We start from the raw sequence: 21,447 nt of genomic DNA on the forward strand, positions 1-21,447 counted from the left end.
AGATTAATTATGTTAAGACTTACAATCCTATTAATGGTCAAGTATCTCTCTCCTAAGACTCCATTTGCCCATCGTACTCTCCTAGTCACGCTCTTCTTTAGTCTTTACATGTCTACAGTCAAAAGACTCTCCCTGTGACCCTAGTAACTTCACGCTGAAGCTTACACATCAGCCAACAAAAACAGCTCTATTGCCAACTTGACTGACTGCTCTCCAATGTCACCATTTCCTTTTTGCCTTCGAGTCTTAAACATGCTTTCTCTCTCCTTCCTCCTCTCTGCCCTGTGCCATCCGCCTTTCACCCCAACTCCACCTCCAACTCTTCACCCAGATAACTGCCATGCCCCTGCTTGGGGGAATGTTTCCTGGTTCTTTGTCCCAGTCCCATCACCTTCTGCTGAGAACTGGAGAAATCAATAGGCCACAGGGAGGTGGGAGGGTATATTGACTAGATACTTGGATTCAGGAGATGAATCTTGGATTTCAAATCTCAGATCTACCATTTACTAGTTATGAGACCCAAGGTAGGAAAATGTCACCTCGCTGGGCCTCTACTTTGACAAACACAAAATATAAACAATATTGTTATTTTGTCGTTTTTGTGAGGCTTAAATCTGTTAAAGCATGTAAAGCAATAACAGTATCGGATGTGCAGTACCTATTCAATAAGAATTAGATACTATCATTGCCACAAAACCTGGATTTCCCACATACTATTATATGATGTGTATTATTATCACAATTCTTATTCTTATAACATGATCTTCCAAACATTATAAACTCTGCTAAGATAAAAGACCTTATCTGACTCATTAACCATTGCATTCCAAGTACCAAGGCATATGCCTTGGCGATATAAGGCATAGAATTGCAGTCAGTAAGCATTTAATGAATCAGTGTAGAAGTGAATTACTATCAGACAATGACTCTGCCTCCAAGACATGAGTTCAAACTTGCTTTTAGGAAACTGTCACTGTGCCCCTACAAGTCCACGTGCCCCACTCACAGCAACAGGCGTTCACCTGCTCTCACACCAAATTCCACTGTGTGTTACTTTTCGGCTTTTGGACTTGAGTCAGCTGTTGGAATACTCTAAACCTGATATTTTAGAATCTGGACTAAACTACTTGCTGAGTGTTTGGACTTGGCTTGTTTCTTAAACTATGTACAGGACGTGGTACCCTAGCGGGGCATAAGAAATACCCTGCTCTGGGTCACCAGCTAACTGTGCATTTCCTCCCATTTAACTTGTATCTTATCCCCAACCAGTAATTGAGGAAACTGACACTATAAGACCCCAAACTATAACTTTGTTCATTAATTAGGTGGCTGTAAAGAAAAGAATTATCTGTTTTGAATATCAATTAGAATTATATTTGTTACTTTCTTATCATTACGGACAATGACAATGGGTATTAATAATGACTTGACTCAATACATTTCAATATCAGTTTACTCTTCTGTATTTCATTAGTTGCAATGTTTAAGAATATTCCATATCCATAACACCATCCCACTGTCCATGACATGTAACAGAAAACATTTCATACTAACAAAATCATGGGATGATAATACAAGGTTATATACAAGTCCATATCAAGGGTACTAAAACAATGTTATTTCATCTGTTCATTCAAAAATATGTATTGAATTCCTATTACACTGTGATGTATTAAAGAACAGAGCTGTGAAGATGAATCATGTTCTATGCCTTAAGAAGTTCATAAATTAGTGGATTTCAATTTAGGTTAAAACAATACTTAAGTGTTTGAAATTAAAGCAGCTTCCAACTTTGCTCTTTACCAAAGGATAAGGAGCTATCACGATCTTGAAGGATAGCCGCTAAAATCATCTTTTCTGCAGTATTTCATTTCTATTAAATCTTTCTAAACACAGATCCAAAAGGACTTTCTCTCTATATAGCCCTAATGTTTAGGTCAGGATAGAGTCTAACAGAATAACCAACTCATTATAATGTTCTAGTGTTAATATTCAAGGAACATCAGCGGAAAGGCAAAAAAGGAATCAAAGTTCAACAGCCAAAGACCCTCTCCCTCCACAATTCTCATCTGTACAGTGAACTCACATTGCTGCCATGTTAAAACAGTGAAAATGTGTTCATATGGCAAGAAGGAAATAAGGGGAAAGGACAGTACTCTCAAGTGTTTATAATCACAGACATACAAAAAACAGACCCCAGTCAAGTTTTGCTTAAATGTACACATTTTTCTTCTAATGTAATTTAGGCTCTTAAACCTCCAACTATGGCCTTCAGTCATGTTTCTGTCCTCTTCTGTCTATTAACAGAGTTTCAAGGAACATTGCTGGGTTAGTCTACAGTTATAATTTTGGAAGTAGGCCTATCTGGATTTGAATTCTCCCTCCACCACCTGAGGAGGTCCTGATCAAGCTCATTAACTTCACTGATCTTCATCTACACAATGGTAGCTATAACAACTACTTTTAAAAGTACAGGACATATGAAGGGACTTCCCTGGGGGTCGAGGGGTTGACTCTGCCTTTCAATGCAGGGGTACGGGTTCAATCCTTGGTTGGGAAGCCAATATCCCACAAGCCCCAAGGCCAAAAAACATAAAAATATTGCAATAAAGTAAAGACTTTAAAAACGGCCCACATAGAAAAAATCTTTTAAAAATATGAGGATGCCTAACAATTGTTGTTTCTCTAACTATTGCATCAAAAATTAATTTTTAAGAAAGGAGGAGGAAGAGAACAGAGGCAGGAGGAAGAAAAAGAATAAGTGAGGGGGAAGTAACAGGAAGAGGAGAAAAAGAAAATGGGGGAAGAGAAGGAAGACAATGGAAAAGTTCTGTTTGTGTTTTTTTAATCATGTCATCAAGTATGGAAACCCATTGACTCCAAAAGCAAAACAGCTATAAAATTAAAAGCACAAAAGGAAATAAAGCCATCAACTGGCTGTTTGCTTGAAATGCTGTGTATAAATGAATAAAGAGTGAATGAATTGTACAAACCTAATAGGGCTGAGAAAAGGCAGGGGCATAATTAGAGCTTCCCTGGTGGCTCAGACAGTGAAGAATCTGCCTGTTAAGTGGGAGACCCAGGTTTGATCCCTGGGTCGGGAAGATCCCCTGGAGAAGGCAATGGCACCCTACTCCAGTACTCTTGCCTGGAGAATCCCATGGACAGAGGAGCCTGGTAGGCTGCAGTCCATGGGGTTGCAAAGAGTCGGACACGACTGAGCGACTTCACTTTCACTTTTCACTTTCATGCATTGGAGAAGGAAATGGCAACCCACTCCAGTGTCCTTGCCTGGAGAATCCCAGGGACGGGGGAGCCTGGTGGGCTGCCGTCTATGGGGTCGCACAGAGTCGGACACGACTGAAGCGACTTAGCAGCAGCAGCAGCAGCAACCTCCCTGGTGGTCCAGTGGTTAACAATCTGCCTTGCAATGGGGGCTATTCGGGTTCAATCCCTGGCTGGGGAACTAAGATCCCACATGCTCCTGGCAACTACCAAGTCATGCCTGCCTTGAGTAAGACTGCTTGCAGTGATATAAATAAATAAATAAATATTTTTAAAAGGGGTGGGGGCAAGTACACAGAGAGGTACTCGGATCACATATGGCTTCATAGGTAACTGGGCTTCCCTGGTGGCTCAGACGGTAAAGAATCTGCCTGCAATGCAGGAGACCCAGGATCAACCCTTGGGTCTGGAAGATCCCCTGGAGAAGGGAATGGCAACCCACTCCAGTATCCTTGCCTGGAGAATTCCATGAACAGAGGAGCCTGGCAGGCAACAATCCATGGAGAATTCCATGGAGAGAGGAGCCTAGCAGGCTATAGTCCATGGGGTGGCAAACATAGGTAATCAGAAGGAATTTATTATTGGGTTGGCCAAAAAGTTAGTTTGGGTTTTTTTGTATCATCTTATGGAAACCTCCCAAGAACTTTTCCACCAACCTAAAATTTAAAATCTGAAGGAAGCTGTTGAAAGGTTTCTAATATGATTTATTTTCGTTTTTTAAAGATTCCCATGGCTCTTGTATGGATGTAAGCAAGACTGACAGCATAAAGACCAAGTTGAAAGCTGTTATACAGTTGAGAGAGATGATGGTGATGGTTGATAGTAGTGGCAACTGAGACAAATGGGCAGGTTCAGGCTGGCTTAAAGCTCAACATTCAGAAAAGTAAGACCATGGCATCCGGTCCCATCATTTCATGGGAAATGGATGGGGAAACACTGGAAACAGTGTCAGACTTTATTTTTTTGGGCTCCAAAATCACTGCAGATGGTGACTGCAGCCATGAAATTAAAAGACGCTTACTCCTTGGAAGGAAAGTTATGACCAACCTAGATAGCATATTCAAAAGCAGAGACATTACTTTGTCAACAAAGGTCCATCTAATCAAGGCTATGGTTTTTCCAGTGGTCATGTATGGATGTGAGAGTTGGACTGTGAAGAAGGCTGAGCGCCAAAGAATTGATGTTTTTGAACTGTGGTGCTGGAGAAGACTCTTGAGAGTCCCTTGGACTGCACGGAGGTCCAACCAGTCCATCCTAAAGGAGATCAGTCCTGGGTGTTCATTGGAAGGACTGATGCTAAAGCTGAAACTCCAATACTTTGGCCACCTCATGCAAAGAGTTGACTCATTGGAAAAGACTCTGATGCTGGGAGGGATTGGGGGCAGGAGGAGAAGGGGACGACAGAGGATGAGATGGCTGGATGGCATCACCGCCTCGATGGACATGAGTTTGGGTAAACTCTGGGAGTTGGTGATGGACAGGGAGGCCTGGTGTGCTGCGATTCATGGGGTCACAAAGAGTCGGACACAACTGAGTGACTGAACTGAACTGAGGCTGTATTTTGAAGTTAGAGCAAAACAAGTGGAATCAAGGTGCATGTGTGTTTAAAACTGACTGACTTCATGATTTAGAATATTGGTACAGAAAAAGGCAGAGAAAGAAAATTGGAAAGGATTTCATGTTTATTGATCACCTGCTATGTCTAAGTGCTTTACATCAATTATTTCACTTAATTCTCAGAACAACTGCAGAGGATATCATTCTCACCCCCTCCTTTTTCTTCTAAGGTAAAATTAAAAGAGAAATATGTTAGGTAAGTTGTCCAAGGCCTCATGACTAGGAGAGAACAGTTTCAAATCCAGGTCCCTCTGACTCAAACCTGTGTCCTTTTTAACCTAGTGTCTCTCTGGGGTTATGAAAAGGTGGGAGTAAAGACATAAAGCAAGAAAAAGTATGCACAGGAAACTTCCATGTTTCTCAGTTTGTCTGGAAAATGTTCAAAGGAGAAGAATAAGCAACTGAACTGGCTACAGCCTTTAACAACTCTCTTTCAGAATTTCATCATGGATTTCCAGTAAAACTCTAGGCTTAAATTCTCTCTCCAGCTCCACCTCCCCAACCATTCACACTGTTTCACTGACTTCCACTGCCAAACCTTCATTTGTGAACGTTGTCTGTCCAGCTTATGGATTTGATTTTCTAGAATTCATGCTTTCTGAGGAAGCTACACAGGAGATAAGAAATGTGATTCTCCTCTGTTCCACTCATGGGGAGCCCCTTCATTCCCATTCCCATCTCCCTGGAAACTCACCAAGCCCAGAGAAAAACGATAATTTATATGCACATAATAGTACACAACAAATGCACATAATAGTTTACAACAAAAAGAGTAAAGAGACCGAGCAAAGTAAAAGAGCAAAAACACAGATGACGACAGGAGATTTCCACACGTCTCTGTTATAAATGTATAGGGCAAGCAAAAATAATCACAAGTACAGATTTGAACAACAGCATTTTAGATATTCTGCAGCACTTAATATGTACCAGGCACTATTAAAAAACACTTTAATTAATTTAACCCTGAAAATAACTCTGTGACAGGGTACTATTATTATATTTTACAGATGAAGAAATCAAAGCTAGAGAGATTATGCCCAAATTCACAGAGATAGTAAGCAGCAGAGCCAAGCTGGAAACCTAGACAGTCTACCCCAGAACCTATGTTCTTAACCACTGTTACACTGCTTCTCTAATTAATATAAGCAGTAAGTTTATCTAGCTATATGTGAAGAATCACATTCAATAAGCAGAAAATACTGATGTTTCTCAAACACACTCAGAATATTTAGAAAATAATAACTGACAAAACTGGTTTCTTCATAAAAGTAGTCTTAATTTTTTTTAATAGAAGAAAAAGTATGAATTAGAGTTAAAAGCCTTAAATCTCTGCATTATGAATAAGAATGGTAAAAATAAACATATAAATTTAGAAGATAAAAAGGAACAAGAGAAGAGAACTAAGGAAAGTAGAAGCTAAGAAATAAGCAAAATAGGGCCACAAATTAATAAAGTAGAAAACAAAAAAACTGAGATGACCAAAAAATCAGAGGCCATTTCCTTGAAACAGACAAACTGATGTAAACTGATCATAAAGAAAGAGAAAGCACAATGAAATGATGCTGGGAATAAAAACTAAGTTATTGGTATGGATACACTAGAGTTACACCTCCTTTATGCAATCTTTTTTTTTTTTCCTTTATGCAATCTTGATTGCAATTATAGTGGGAAAATTTTTCATTTAACCATCAAACATGATGATCACTTTAGTGATTTTTGAAGAGGTTTTTAATGGGTTTTTTTCTTTTTGATTAAAGGAGTTATTGTATATTCGTAGTTTTCTGAGCGCTGTCTGTTTCCTTATTTGATAATGATTATAATTATATAATTATAACAAATGTATCTACTGATACATCTCAATACATCTGTTGATTTGATGTTATTTTCTCTCTTTACTACTAATATAATAAATTACTGTTTTCTAGTGTTAAACTAATCTTCTTAGCTATGGGATAAAAAGAACCTGATCATTACATATATCCCTCTTTATAGTCAATAAATTTCTGGATGGATTTACTAAAATTCATTTGGAATTTTTGCAACTAGATTTCTGAAGGAAGGTGACCTATAATTTTTCTTTCTTGTATTAACCTTATCAGATATAGGCACAAGACTTATGTGAACCTCATGGAAAATGTTGCCTTTTTTAGGCAAGAAGTAGTCTTGTAGAATTGTGATTATTTTTCCTTGAATACTTGGTAAAGCCTTCCTGAGCAAGCATCTGGACCTAGAGTTTTATTTGCAGAAATTTTACTGCTCAATACTGAGCATTGGTGGCTCAGTGGTAAAGAATCGCTTCCAATACAGGAGACACAGGTTCAATCCCCGGGTAAGGAAGATCCTCTGGAGGAAGAAATGGCAACCCATTCCAGTATTCTTGTCTGGAAAATCCCAAGGAGAAAGAGGCCTGGTGGGCTACAGCCCATGGGGTCGCAAAGAGTCAGACACAACCTAGCAAGTGAGCACACAGATATTTCACTATGAGTAAAACTTTCTTAATGGGAGAAATTTGGACTCAGGAAAATCATATGGAAGGAAAAGTACGAAGATATGAGAAGAGACCTTTCAGCAACAAGGCAGGCTAAGCTGACAGGAAGACACTCCCCCTACAAAACAGAAATGCTAGATACAAAATACAATTCTTTTTTAATAAAGAGCCAAACTTTCAAATAATAAAAAGGGGAAATCTCCCAAGTACTTAAAATAAAAAGAACTCAAACCAGAAGTAACCTTCAGTTGTCACAATGGCAGCAAAAAGGGTGTCAGATTCTGATACATGGCTTGGCTGCTAAAATTTTAATGTCCATATGAGTATAGTTTTCATGGTATCAGTCTTTTTGGATCAAAGAACTAAAATAGAGTACACTTTTAAAAGTCAAGTCCTATCAGTGAAACGAGGGTCAGGAAAAATTCCTCACACTAATCTAGAAAACTGGCAAGGAAGTTTACCATGTATCCAGGTCTCTAATTGGGGGAATAAATCTCCTGAGGATAAACTGAAACCCTAAGCAAGTAACAGATAAGGAGTTGTACTAACTGCATGAAGCAAATTTCTCTTAGCCAGAGAAAATTAGCCTAAAGGCTAATTTTAGGAACTCAACAAAATCAAATGCAAAACCTCTCTGTAGAAACATGCACAGTCCAGGGAATAATAGGCTCCCTGCTAAGGATGAATTCACAGTCGACAGCAACCACACAAGGAAACAGATCACAATGAGAGAATGTCAGCAGACCAAATAGTTGAAAGAATTTGCACCGCTGTAAGAGGTAGAAATAATACAATATTAAAAAGACTGTAATATTGAAGAGCATACAACATAAAACAGGCAGATCTGAAAAAGAGCCAAATGAAACTGCTAGAAATTTTTCTCAAACTATGGTTATTGAAATTGAAAACTTAATGGATGACTTAAAAGAGTCGATAAGAGTTGAAAAGAACTGTATAAAAGATTTGAGAAAATCATCCAGAATGTAGCAAGGAGAAAGAGAGAAAGAAAACTATGAAAGCAAGATAAAGAGGTTTGGAGAACAGAATGAAAAGACCCAAAATACACTTAAGCTTTTATGAAGGGGACACTACAGAATAAAGGGAGAAATATCTGAAAGATAAGAATTGTCCAGCATTGAATACTAACTGAAGTCCTCGGGATGGGGAGGCAAACCAGGTTCCAAGCAGGAAAACCAAAATCAAATCCAAGGTTAGACAATAAAGACCTGCAGAAACAGGAAGACAAAACAGATAAATCTTAAAATAACCAAAAAGGAAAGACAGCTTGCCTAAAAAGGGATGACAAACTGAAAATAAAATAGTATCTTCAATGAACTAGGATAGGTACAGAATTCTATACCTAACTAAACTACTAATCAGAAAACAAGGTTCTATAAATACACTCTTTAAAAAAAGACCAAAAGGATTTCCTATCATTGGAGGAGGTCACCAAGAGAACAGGACCTTGAGCTGGAGGCTCCTCACCTCCTCCTCTCTCCTTCATTCAGACCACTGTTCCCACACTGGGAGCTACTTCAGGGACAAAGCCTTGAGAGACAAATGTATTTTTAAGACCATCTGTACTGAATCCCATTAAGGCCTCCACATAAACTCTTTTAAGATTCTCGTTGGTAGATGCAAAGATCAACTCATCTTGAAGCTACCCAAGACAAGACTAGTGTGTAAGTTTCTTTTCTTAACACTGCAGAATCCAGAATAGCCTGCCTCTTTCTTTGGTCTCTTCTTACCCTCTGAGAGAAGGGATTCAAATTTCACCTGGGAAACTCCTGTGGTTGTGAATCAACACCTACTTATATACACAATTCCCAAGGGGGGAGGGTACTACTAAAGGGTGTGAATAATTTAAGGAAGAATGATTAAAGAATACCTTGATATCTGTTACAACGTAGAAGGGAAAAGGAGTGCAGTTATCAAAGGCACAAATTAAGTCCATTTAAGACAGATGGAATATTGAATGACACTTTTCCAATACTGCAGAAAAATTCCTTGGAAGAGGTAAAATTTTGAAAAATCTTTTAATGACAGGAGAGAAAATGTCTGGCACACAGATATTCCAACACAGGGTGTGAATTTAGAGAAAACTTCAAGGCACAAGTATGACCACCTGATCCAGGCGCTAGAGAACATGTTCACCCAAAAAGACCAAAGACCCTCTGGGGAATATAAAACAATAGAACTGAGCTTTGCTGTGACTCCCACAAAGGACTTTGAAGTACAAATAATGAACTAAAAAGCAAAACAGTTATCACCTTGAATCTGAAAAATTAATATTCCGTAGTACAACATCTTTTTCAAATTTTGCTCTCTACTGCTTAATGAAACAATGTATTCTCTGGACCTTCCATTTGATTTAAAAAGAAAAAGGTAATATTAAAGAACAAGATCTATCTCATGGATTTCTCTCTTCCCCATCACCCATCAGTCTTATTTAACCAGCCTCTCCCAGTCAGATCTTGGCAAAAACAGCTACTGAGTTGCCCTGAAACATTTTCGACGGCAATCAGAGTGACTTCCAGCCTGGGAACTTCAAGGAATTCCTCCTACCTGAGAATAAAACAATGCTTAAAGGTAAGCTCTCAGAGATTTAGTGCTAATGGAAAAATTGCTCCAATTAGTGTTTGAAGTTTCCAAGAAAAGAAATCTACAGGTATACAAACCCCAAATACTTTGGAACACACACATAATTCCCAGCATTCCTAGCTTCTATATAATTTCCCTTATTTCAAAATTAAAGTAAATGTCTCAATGTCTCCAAAAGAAAAAAAATCAAATAAAGCTTTATAAAATATTTTAAGACTAAATGCTTTAAGGGTAAAAGTCACAGATTTTTTTAAATTCAAGTTACTTCAAGGACTTACATAGCATTCCAAATGTACTAGTATCTCTCTCCGTAACTCCCACTGAGAACCCAGTTTCTATCCAAAAAGAGCTCAGAATTTAGAGTCCATGATACTCCCTGATGCAAACATCTTTTATTAGAAATTTATAAATTTTACTAAGGACTGAACTGTCTTTAGTAAAAGAATGAAAGCGTTTTGTTTTATTCAGTGTTGATAATTATTGAACAGTCTCAGTACAGGTTAAATTGTGTCCCCACCAACATTCATATAGTAACGTTCCATCTGCTAGAATCCACAATGTGACATATTAAAAAATAATAATAATAAGGATGTTTCAGATACAGTTAGTTAAGATAAGGTTCATACTGGAGTTCAGTTCAGTTACTCAGTTGTATCCGACTCTTTGCAACCCCATGGGCTGCAGCACGCCAGGTTTCCCTGTCCATCACCAACTCCTGGAGTTTACTCAAACTCATATCCACTGAGTGTGTGATACCATCCAACCACCTCATCCTCTGTCATCACCTTTTCCTCCCACCTTCAATCTTTCCCAGCATCAGGGTCTTTTCCAATGATTCAGTTCTTTGCATCAGGTGGCGAAAGTATTGGAGTTTCAGCTTTAGCATCAGTCCTTCCGATGAATATTCAGGACTGATTTCCTTTAGGATGGACTGGTTGGCTCTCCTTGCAGTCCAAGGGACTCTCAAGAGTCTTCTCCAACACCACAGTTCAAAAGCATCAATTTTTCAATGCTCAGCTTTCTTTATAGTCCAACTCTCACATCCATACATGACTACTGGAAAAACCATAACTTTGACTAGACAGACCTTTGCTGACAAAGTAATATCTCTGCTTTTTAATGTGCTGTCGAGGTTGGTCATAATTTTTCTCCCAAAGAGCAAGCATCTTTTAATTTCATGGCTGCAGTCACCATCTGCAGTGATTTTGGAGCCCAAAAAAATAAAGTCTGACACTGTTTCCACTGTTTCCCCATCTACCTGCCATGAAGTGATGAGACCAGATGTCACAATCTTAGTTTTCTGAATGTTGAGTTTTAAGCCAACTTTTTCACTCTCCACTTTCACTTTCATCAAGAGGCTCTGTAGTTCTTTGCTTTCTTCCATAAAGGTGGTATCTATCATCTGCATATCTGAGGTTACTGATATTTCTCCTGGCAATCTTGATTCCAGCTTGTGCTTCTTCCAGTCCAGCGTTTCTCATGATGTACTCTGCATACAGTTAAATAAGCAGGGTGACAATATACAGCCTTGACGTACTCCTTTTCCTATTTGGAACCAGTCTGTTGTTCCATGTCCAGTTCTAACTGTTGCTTCTTGACCTGCATACAGATTTCTCAGGAGACAGATCAGGTGGTCTGGTATTCCCATCCCTTTCAGAATTTTCCACAGTTTGTGGTGATCCACACAGTCAGAGGCTTTGGCGTAGTCAGTAAAGCAGAAGTAGATGTTTTTCTGGAAACTCTCATGCTTTCTCAATGATCCAACGGATGTTGGCAATTTGATCTCTGATTCCTCTGCCTTTTCTGAATCCAGCTTGAACATCTGGAAGTTCACAGTTCACATACTGTTGAAGCCTGGCTTGGAGAATTTTGAGAATTACTTTGCTAGCGTGTGAGATGAGTGCAACTGTGTGGTAGTTTAAGAATTCTTTGGCATTGCCTTTCTTTGGGATTGGAATGAAAACTGACCTTTGGCAGTCCTGTGGCAACTGCTCAGTTTTCCAAATTTGCTGGCATATTGAGTGCAGCACTTTCACAGCATCATCTTTTAGGATTTGAAAGAGTGGGCCAATAATCCAAAATGACAGATGTCCTTATCAAAAAGGGAAAATTAACACAGCGCACAGAGAGACCACCCTGTGAACATGAAGACAGAGATCTGTACATCTACAAGCCAAAGAACCCCAATGATCACCAGCGAAGCACCAGAAGCCAAGAGAGACACATGAAACAGATTCTTCCCCACAATCTTCAGCAGGAAACAACCCTGCCAACATCTTAACTGTAGGACTCTAGCCCCCAGAACCGTGAGACAACAAATTTCTGTTGTTCAAACCACCCAGCGTGTGGCACTTTATTATGGCAGCCCTCACAAATCAATACAGTTTGCTCCTTTGCCATACCTTCCTGGGCACATCTCCTTAATTTTACACATTTCTCAAAACAGACAAAAGTGGCAAAAAATAACTTGGAGAAAGCTATTATTTTTCAGGAAATTTGCTACATAAAGCAAGAGTCCATACAAGCCTCAGTTGCCTCATATGTAAAATAAAGCTAATGTCAATTTTGAGAACGATGTATCTAGTTCCTGGTCCATGGTAATGACTCAAAAACTAAGATGGTAGCTGTGACTATTAGAAGTAAAAATGATGCCGCTAAGCCTGTGTCACTAAGACGTGTGAGCTGAAGGGTTTCCTCAGGAGTCTCTGCCAACCAGGTTGTCTGCAACAGATGACTTCACCAGGCTCCAACTATCAGCAGCCTGAGTTGGTATCTTAAATTTATATCCAAGTCTCAGACAATGCAAGCTTCTCTGGTGGCCCAGAGGTAAAGAACCCACCTGCCAACACAGGAGACACAGGTTTAACCCCTGGGTTAGGAAGATCCCCTGGAGAAGGAACTGGCAGCTGACTCCAGTATTCTTGCCTGGAAAACCCCATGGACAGAAGAGCCTGGCAGGCTACAGTCCATGGGATTGCAGAGTCGAACATGATTTAGGGATTAAACAAGTCAGATGTTGCAACCAAAGTATCCCAAGTTGCTTTATACCACCGTCAACGGTCACCATTGCCCCAAAAGCAAACCATTCTACTTCCCTCTTCCTCTCATTCCGTTTCCTCTCTCCTGACCCATTCATTCACATCCTATTTCCTCACATATCCTATGGCTTCCAAACCATCTTCACATAGTGAAAGTCACTCCGTCATGTCCAATTCTTTGCGACCCCAGGGACTGTAACCTGCCAGGCTCCTCTGTCCACAGGTTTCTCCAGGCCAGAATACTGGAGTGGGTAGCCATTCCCTTTTCCAGGGGATCTTCCCAACCCAGGTCTCTCACCTTGTAGGCGGATTCTTTGTGGTCTGAACCATGAGGGAAGCCTTCCCCACAGTAACTCCCCATCTAACTCCCACTTTAGCTGAAATAAGGTTTTTCATCATTGATGACCCCTCCCCCACAGACATCCTGAGTAGAGTCCACTCATTCTCCAGCACCTGAGGTCAGAAGAGGAGGGTCATCATTTTATCCACACCCAATACGCCATTCCTCTACCTTCAGAGAAAACACCTTCCATTTTCAGGTGTATGCCACCTGACACCCTCTAACCTTCTTCATCATTGTTGGCAGCCACATGAAGAATTCTGAAAAATTGTTATTAAATACAAACTTGATGCCTGACTCACTGTCTTCCTTACTTTAAGCTCTGTTATTATCCAGGTTATGGTAACATCCATAATATACTCCACAGACTCAAGTTCCTTGATATCAATTCCATAATCTTCATTTCTACTCAAGTTGAATTGTACAATCAATCACTCTGGCTATTCTTACCAATTAATCCCAAATTCCTTGTTATATATTGTGTTTCACAAGCAAAATCTCAACTCTTGTCAGTCAATACATCCAGATTTGACTCCATGATTCATCTCTTCAGTCTCTCTTAACTATTCATTTTTAATTGGAGGATAATTGTTGTACAATATTGGGTTGGTTTCTGCCACATATCAACATGAATCAGCCAGAGGAATACATATATCCCCTCCCTCTTGTTTAACTTATATGCTGAGTACATCATGCGAAATGTTGGACTGGATGAAGCACAAGCTGGAATCAAGATTGCGGGGAGAAATGTCAATAACCTCAGATATGCAGATGACACCACCCTTATGGCAGAAAGCAAAGAGAAACTAAAGAGCCTCTTGATGAAAGTGAAAGAGGAGAGTGAAAAAGTTGGCTTAAAGTTCAACATTCAAAAACTAAGATCGTGGCATCTGCTCCCATCACTTCATAGAAAATAGATGGGGAAACAATGGAAACAGTGACAGACTTTATTTTCTTGGGCTCCAAAATCACTGCAGATGGCTAAGCCATGAAATTAAAAGATGCTTGCTCCTTGGAAGAAAAGCTACGACCAACCTAAATAGCATATTAAAAAGTAGAGACATTTCTTGGCCGACAAAGATCTGTCTAGTCAAAGTTATGGTTTTTCCAGTAGTCATGTATGGATGTAAGTTGGACTACAAAGAAAGATGAGTGCTGGAGAATTGATGCTTTTGAACTGTGGTGTTGGAGAAGACTCTTGAGAGTCCCTTGGACTGCAAGGAGATCCAACCAGTCCATCCTAAAGGAGATCAGTCCTAAATATTCATTGGAAAGACTGATGCTAAAGCTCCAATACTTTGGCTACCTGATGCAAAGAACTGACTCCTTGGAAAAGACCCTGATGCTGGAAAAGACTGAAGGCAGGAGGAGAAGAGGTCGACAGAGAATGAGGTGGTTGGATGACATCACCGACTTGATAGACATGAGTTTGAGCAAGTTCCAGGAGTTGGTGATGGACAGGGAAGCCTGGAGTGCTGCTGTCTATGGGGTCACAAAGAGTCCGACGTGACTGAGTGACTGAACTGATTCTTCTCAAACATACCCTATTTCATCTGCTCAATGAAATCCAAGTCCTAGATGAAACAAAAGATAAAACTCAGCAATTATACCCAGCTTGCTGAGAGCTGCTGGAGAAAATCACCCAGGTAGGCAACATACAAGCACTACAAATTCATCTTTTGAACCACAGCTCATCCTGGCTTGAAACTGTCTCTCTGTCCATAGATACCCTGTACCTCTCCAACTCCACCAGTTTTCTAAAATCTTACTTACCCTTCTGCCAGTTCCCTCCTCTCATCAAATGACCCTCCTTTTTCCTCTGAGAAAAGAAAGAGTCCATCAGACAAGAAGTCATCCAGCATCCTGCATCTTCACCTACCACCTTGACCATGACCGTACCGATCAGTGGTCCACTTGGCTCACTGAGCCAAAGGTCTTCTCCTTTGGAGGAGAACAACCAATCCTTCTATTTGCATCCTATCTCCTCTTGCTTTCTCAAAGTACTGGTTTTGTAAATCATCTGTTCTCTCTGGCGTATTTTATCTCTTCTATTCTACTGACGCTCTTCTAGCAGTATTTAAATATTCTTTCCTGTCTCCCACCTTAAGAGAACATGTTCTTCCTCAAGTCCAATAACTAATGATTATTGAGAATTTACTGTGTCAAAGGGATTGTGCTAAGTTTTGGACATCTAGTACTTCAATCCTCACATCAGCCTTACAAAGCAGATAATACTATCCCCAGTTACTGACAGTGAAGCACAGAGAAGTTAAGATCACACAAAAGTACTTGGTGGAGCCCATTTTCCAAGCCAGGCATCAGATGCCAGAACCTATGCTATAAACCACGATGTTATGTTTCTTGACAGAAACATACTGCATTTGTTAGCTCCATTTTCTTACCCATCATTTCAGCCTCCTGGCTCCACATCTACAAAACAGTCTATTTTAATGTAGCCTTTTGTTTAGCCTTTACTTTCAGTAGCCTTATAAACGGATAGAGCGGACAACTTCTCCTGCTTAAAACTAACAACTTTTCAGATTTCCAAACACTGCTCACTCTTATTTCTCTTCCTATTTACCTGGACTCTCCTTTTCAGAATCTTTTATAAATTTCCCTTCTGTCTTTTAAATATTTATTTATTTGGCTGGGTGGGGAGGGATCAGAGGGAGGGGGAGTCTTAGTTGTAGCATATGGGATCTAGTTCCCTGACCAGGGATCAAACCTAAGCCCCCTACATTGTAAACACAGGAGTGTTAGCTACTGGACCACCAGGGAAGTGCCTCCCTTTTGTCTTTTAAATGCTGTGTTTGCCATAGTTCTTGCCTGTCTCCCTTCTTTACTCAATCTACATGCTCTCTTTAGATGATCTCATTCATTCCAATGGCTTTAGCTGTCATCTGCGTAAGTTTCAAGTGGACAGAACCGTTCCTTGGCACTATTCACACTAACACTGACAGCTGGAAATGCGGAGGGGTAATACCTGGAGACTGACAGGCCACCCAAACAGATCCACCCAGGGAGACATTTACTTTCATAAATCCACCGTCAACCAATGTCTGGCTCACAGACTTGCAAACTCAGACCCTTTTAACTTGACACTGTCAGACTATTTTAAACAATAGAGACAGATGTATAAAGCTGGTGTGCCAAATTGTGAGTTACCAATGAGGACTATAACTGTCTGGTGAATCGGATGCATATGCCAGTGTGATCAGAACATTCTCTTCCTATAAGTAAAAGTCATGAGGTTAAAAATCACTGGGAGGTTGTTTAGTGAGGGACCAAAACAAGCAGCACTAATAGTATGATCCAAATATGTAATGACATCATTACATATTTATAAAGATAAACAGTCCGCCACCACAGTCGGAACACTGCTCATGATGGACTGGTTATTTCAGCACAGAATGAACACTCTGAACCTTAGATAAAATTTGGCAAAAAAAAAAAAAAGTCTGGTTTAAAAACGGGCAGTGGATCTGAAGAGACATTTTTCCAAAAACATACAGATGGATACAGATGGTCAGCAGGTAAATGAAAACTACTCAACACCATTAATCATCAGGGGGACACGAATCACACCCACAATGAGTGATCACTTCACACCTGTCAGAACGGCTATGATCAAAAAGACAAAGAAATAAAGTGTTGGTGAGGATATGGAGAAAAGGGAACCTTTCTGCACTATTGGTGAGAATATAAACTATTGTAATCACTATGGAAATCAATGCGGAGGTTCCTCAAAAAATTAAAACCAGTACTACCATATGATCCAGCAATGCCACTGCTCGGTATTTATTGAAAGAAAACAAAACCACTATCACAGAAAGATACATGAACTGCCAGGTTCAATGCAGCATTATTTACAGTAGCCAAGATATGGAAGCAACTGAAGTGTCCATTTATGGATGAATGGAAAAAGAAAATGTGACATGCATACACATACACAGAGAGAGAGAGAGAAAGGACTATTATTCAGTCATAAAAAAGGAAATCTTGCCATTTGCAACCAAATGGATGGACCTTGACAGGTTTATGCTAAGCGAAATCAAACAAAGACAAATACTGTATGTTCTCACTGATATGTGGACTCTAAAAAAATTTTTTTAAACACTGATACAGAGAACAGACTGATGGTTGTCAGGGGCAGAGGGCAGGCAAAATGAGAGGGGGGGTCGTAAGTCATGGGGCTGTAATGTACAACATGGTAACTACAGTCAAGACTGTACTGTATATGTGAAAGTTGCTAAGAGAGTAAATCTTAAAAGTTCTCATCACAGGAAAAAGCATTTTGCAACATGTATGGTCACAGATACTGACATCACGGTGATCGTATCATGACACAGACAAATATCAAACCATCATACTGTGCAACTGAAACTAGTATCATGTCAATTACACCGCAATTTTTTTAAGAAAAATAACTTGGTTGTACAATGTCTAAGTCTGTTTCTGTGACTTTTTCATTGTTGACCTCGACACTTTTGGTTGAGACTTTATTTTGGACAAGTTAATGTATAAGGAGCTGATAAGCAAGACTCCCATTCAGAGAGTAACAGTGTCTCTTAAAGCTAACTTTACATATCTTTTCTCTTTAATCATATGCCAATTCATATTTTAATCTACAAAAGGCAATATTTCCTTTTTCTCCATGTTTTAAAGGCCAAGTCCGCTCTTTTGGACTTTATTAACAACTCTGAAATCCATAGCCTTTTTCCTATGTCAGAGTCATCTCCATTTTCTTCCCTGAATTGCTATGATGGCCTCAGGTTTTCTCTCTCAGCTCTCAGGATTGCCTGGTTCCAATCTATCCAAAAGATAAGGATTTAAAATGAAAACTCAAACACTTTTCACTCATAATCCTTCCAGGCTCCTGAAAGCTTTCAGGAGGAAATCCAAACTCCTTAATATTTTTGTTAAACTGCTTTTACTCACGCACTTTCTCCAGGTTACACTTCTAGAAAACCTTTGCTAACCATCACCCTCCTGAACGCAGTATCAGGGAAACTGCTCTCAGCTCACACAATTCCTTATGCTTATTTTTCCACTATAAAATGTTTCACAGTTTATAATATTGTTATTTCTCTAGCCCTTCTCCCTAAAGCCTGTTAACTAACGTCTTGTAAGTTATACCTCATCTTTGAATCAAAGGCACCTAGCATGGTCCTTGACAAATAGTAACTTTATTACCTCTAATTATAGGCAAGTAGAGTCATAAAGTTCACTAAGAATGGTTATTGTTTGACCAAAGACAAACTATACATAAAACCAAATTCTGATTTACTATCAATCAATTAAAGGGCTGTTTCTCAACTTAATATGAAAAAAAAAAACACCTTTCATCCTTCAGGAGTCAAAGATGATGTTTTAAAATAGAAACATCTCCAACACATTTAACATATTTGATATATCAAGACTCAGTCCCTATACTTCAAGACAAAGTTTTCACTGTGCAAACTATCTCCGTATCCTCAGAAGACAACCAGTGACATGAGATCTAGACACTCAGGTTAAAATCGTCTATCATTCTAGGAAACAAAGGTATCATTGTCTAACCAAAATCTCTCACTCTTAAATTTTAGTTCATTTCCTTTAGATTTCTGTTGGACTTAAATCCTTTTCCTCAGGAAAACCCTTCTTCTTGTAGGATCTGCCAAAGGCAAAGGGAGACTCATAGTTTCTTGGCTCCTTTTTTTTTTTTTAATATGTTGAAACGGAAAACATTTAATTTGAAGTTTAGTTCATGTAAATTTGTATAGGTTTTCAAGGTCTCAATGTGCAATATTTTCCTTGTAAAAATCTTTCTATTCTTTTGTTCAAAAAAAATTCTAAAAGAATATTTTCATTACAAAAGTCTTAGAGTGTTCTTTTTTTAACACTGTGTAGGTCCTGCAGAACCATACAGTCATTGAGAGTTCAAAACTTTTATTACAATGAAACACAAGTGCAAAGATATGTAATGCTGCTAATTCTCCCAATGAATCAAGTCCTTGCCACTTTGAGTCTCTTTGCAGTCCATTATCATTTATTAAATTACGATCACTAAAACCATTGACTTAGGTAATAATCTAGCAATGCACTGGTTTTTATAGGTAAAGAAACAGAAGTCTGACAAGGTTAAATGATTTGCTTAAATGACAAGAATAAGGAAGAGAACACAAATCTTCACTTCCAAACTGGAGACTCTACTACATTGCATTTGCATTTTGTAAGATGCTGGGTGAATTATTTATCAAAATTAGTTTCAATTTTAGCTTCAAGAACAAAACAATCTTTCCAGTAGTTGGAAAAAGCAATATAATTCCAAACATTTCCAATTCCTCTACTCCCATTCTCTTTTAAATTCTCTCCAAACGGGCTTTCATTTCCAACATTTCTTGGTGAGACATCAATAATATCCACATTGCTAAATAGGTTAGCCAATCCTCAGGCCTCTAATTAACTAACCAATTAGTGCTTCTTCCTTGAAAAGTTTTCCTCTCTCGACTTCTAGTTACACTCTTCTCTCTCTGTCTTCAGTTTCTTAGGCTGCTTTGTTCTTTGACTCTTGTCTCTGACTGCTCAACGCTGGCATATGCCAGAACTGGGTCCTCAGACCTTCATTGATTCTTCATCTAATAGGTGCTTCAGTGGTCCCACCTAGCCTCACCCTGATTATCATCGCATACACACCTTCTGATCTCAAATTTATGTTTCTGACCCAGACATCTCCCCTGAACTGTAATCTTGTATATCCAGCTGCCTTTGTACCATCTCCACTTGGATAACAAAGTCATCTCAAACTGAACCGTATAGCCAAAAATAAAGACCTCAGTCTCCCACTGTTCCTCAAACCTGCTCATGGTTCCTCTTCTCCATCTCAGTAAATGACTACACTATGCTTCCACTCACTCAGGCCAAATCCACAGAATCTGTCTTGCCTACTATCATTTTTCTCTCACATCTAATTCATCACTAAATCCTTTTGGTCTTATCTCCAAAATATACATAGAATCCAACTATTTCTCAAAATTTTCACAGCTACCAACTTCACCCAAGATATATCACCCTCTTCTGCACCTGGCTGTGATGACTGGGGGGGCTGTGCCACTGGGTCCCACAGGATACCTTCTATATTAAGGCCACTCTTTCAAGACCAGGAGACATAACTGATATACTTTACATATAGAAACAAACACAAAGAATTCGGCAAAAACAGGAGACAAATGAATACCTTCCAAACATGGGAATAAGATAAAAACCCCAGAAAAGAACTCACCAAAACACTGACAGCAATTTACCAGGTAAACAGTTAAAAGTCATAAATAAGCTTAACGATCTTGGAAGAAGAATGGATGAACTCAGTGAGCTTCAACAGAGAGAAAATATTAAAAAGAACCAGTCAAAACTGACAGAGAAGGCAATGGCACCCCACTCCAGTACTCTTGCCTAGAAAATCCCATGGATGGAGGAGCCTGGAAGGCTGAAGTCCATGGGGTCGCTGAGGGTCGGACACGACTGAGTGACTTCCCTTTCACTTTTCACTTTCATGCATTGGAGAAGGAAATGGCAACCCACTCCAGTGTTCTTGCCTGGAGAATCCCAGGGACAGGGAAGCCTGGTGGGCTGCCGTCTATGGGGTCGCACAGAGTCGGACACGACTGAAGTAACTTAGCAGCAGCAGTCAAAACTGAAGAAACAATGAAATGAAAAATACACTAAAAGAAATCAACAGTAGAATGGAGGATACAGAGAACAGATCAGTGATCTGGAAGACAAAATAGTGGAAATCTCCCAATCCCAACAGCGAAAAGAAAGAGAATAATAAAATAAAAGATACAGTTTAGGATACCTCTAAGACAACATCAAGCATAGTAACGTTCACACTACAGGAGCTCCAGAAGGAGGAAAAGAAAGGATATGAAAGCAATTTGAAGAAATAATAACTGAAAACTTATCTAACTTGGCAAAGGAAACAGACACCTAAGTCCAGGAAGCACCAAGAGTCCCACACAAGATGAACCCAGAGAGACCCATATAAAGATATATTACACTTAAAATGCCAAATGTTAAAAAAAGAGAATCGTAAAAGCAGC

General features: G+C 39.3%; 1 protein-coding gene across 5 annotated transcripts in view; it reads right to left on the minus strand.

Annotated features, from left to right (window-relative positions):
• The window catches only part of HMCN1 (hemicentin 1), a 537,476-nt gene that overhangs the window by 509,829 nt on the left and 6,200 nt on the right, over positions 1 to 21,447 (minus strand). The gene's annotated exons all lie outside the window — the stretch shown is intronic.

The sequence above is a fragment of the Bos grunniens genome, chromosome 16 (assembly GCF_055505025.1).
Source record: "Bos grunniens cultivar Pamir isolate PY7600 chromosome 16, Bosgru_T2T1.0, whole genome shotgun sequence".
Classification (NCBI taxonomy): Eukaryota; Metazoa; Chordata; class Mammalia; order Artiodactyla; family Bovidae; genus Bos; species Bos grunniens.